Raw genomic sequence first — 2038 nt, forward strand, 5'->3', positions numbered from 1 at the left:
TGCATCAAAGGCTATGTGGTTCTGCATCATTCCAGGGCTTCTTAGCTGAGCTCATCATATCTCAAGATCCACAGCTTCAACACACACACACACACGCACACACATGCACACACACACACATACACAACTTGGGGGATTGGTACCCTTGCCAGCTGTCTTCTCTGAACGGTTGAATGTGTTCACTTGAATCACCACTCAGGAGTAGACCAAGTGCTTTGATGAACCCCAGGGCTCTGTACTTGTCTTCTTTGAATTGTCCTGCTTTGTCCTTGGCCACTTTGCAATCTGTTCTCCATGCATCAGCTAGTGCAATTCTTTTAAATTGCAACCACAACAAGGTCGTGCCAGGGCCAAAACCCTGCCATAGCGTCCCCTCTTACTCAAAGTAGCAGCCAAAGCCCTTAGACTTGAAGATGACTGGCCTGGCCCATCTCGTCAAGCTCATCTTCTTCCTCCCTGAGCTCTCAAAGATCCAATACCCTGGCCTCCTTGCTGTCCCTTGAGCACTCCAACAATATTCCTGCCCCAGGGCCTTTGCACTTGCTATTCTCACAACCCGAATGTTCCTCCCACAGTTATCTGCATGGCTTGTGCCCTTACTCATTCAACTATCTCTGCTCAATGCCACCTCCACACAGACCCTCTCCCCACTCCTTCATCACTCACTATCTTCCATACCCTGTTTAATTTTCTTCATGGCACCCCACCCTCTGACACAGTCCACATGTACTTGTTTATTTTCTATTTCTTCAACTAGAGAATATCAACTCCATGAGGACAGAGACCATCTGTTTTGCTCCCTGCTGCATCCCTAGCACCTAGACCAAGTGCCTGGCAGGAGAAAACACTCTTCCAGTATTTTTTAGATGAATGAGTGGATTCACTCTGCAAGTCTTCGCTGAGAACCTACTATGTGCCTAGAACTGTTAAGCCCTGAAGAAATTTAACATTAACCTGGGCTGTGGCCCCAGCACCTCCTCTAAGGAGCAACCAACCCGAGAATAACAGTCATGGTTCCTAAACCCCCTTTCCAGTTTCCCAAGCACCTTTGGCCCCCTTATTGCACATGGACATGGTCAATAAGCTTGAGACATACGTACTATCACTATCCGGGTTTTCCAAACAACGAGGCAAAGGCTCAGAAAGGTGGAGAGGCTTGCCCAAGCTCACCCAGCTCTAGAGGGAATTGAACTCTGGGTAGTTTGCCTCCATACAGAATGAGACACAGCCTGGGGCCTGGGGGAGTTCAATGAAGGAGAGCCGCGGGACACAGCACAGCAGCACCATTAGGACATCTTTATTAAGTGCCTGCTGTGTGCATTAAGGAAACCCTGGTGGCATAGTAGTTAAGTGCTATGGCTACTAACCAAAGGGTCAGCAGTTCGAATCTGCCAGGCGCTCCTTGGAAACTCTATGGGGCAGTTCTACTCTGTCCTATAGGGTTGCTATGAGTCAGAATCGACTCAATGGCACTGGGTTTGGTTTTTGGTTTTGGTGTGCATTAACGGGGACGTTGATGGTTCAGTGGTAGAATTCTTACCTACCATGCTGGGGACCTGGGTTCGATTCCCAGTCAATGCACCTCATGAACAGCCACCACCCATTTGTCAGTGGGGGTTTGTGTGTGGCTATGACGCTAAACAGGTTTCAGCAGAGCTTCCAGATTAAGAAGGACTAGGAAGAAAGGCCTGGTAATCTACTTCTGCAAATCAGCCAGTGAAAACCCTATGGATCACAAGGGTCCAATCTGCAATTGATCGTGGGGATGGTGCAGGACCTGGCAGTGTTTTGTTCTGTTGTGCATGCGGTCTTCATGATTTGGGAGCCAATTCAACGGCAGCTAACAACGACAACTTGTGTACTTAGTTTCTGTGCTGCTGGGTACAGTCCACAGCCCTGGTCCTGAGACAGGAGGAAGGGAAGGAAGCTCTGTGGACTCAGCAGCCAGCTTGGGCAACAAGTCTGACTTGAGCAAGTGACTCCCGTCTCTGAGCCCAGAGATACCTCCTCTGACAAAGTCTGTCTTTCCCGAGCTCCC

General features: G+C 49.2%; 1 non-coding gene across 1 annotated transcript; it reads left to right on the plus strand.

The window, feature by feature from the left end:
* The first annotated feature begins 1510 nt into the window (after positions 1 to 1510).
* Positions 1511 to 1581, plus strand: TRNAG-ACC (transfer RNA glycine (anticodon ACC)). Its single transcript has one exon. It is a non-coding gene; the product is annotated as a tRNA-Gly (tRNA).
* Positions 1582 to 2038: the final 457 nt, after the last annotated feature.

This window comes from Elephas maximus, chromosome 22, assembly GCF_024166365.1.
Source record: "Elephas maximus indicus isolate mEleMax1 chromosome 22, mEleMax1 primary haplotype, whole genome shotgun sequence".
Taxonomy (NCBI): domain Eukaryota; kingdom Metazoa; phylum Chordata; class Mammalia; order Proboscidea; family Elephantidae; genus Elephas; species Elephas maximus.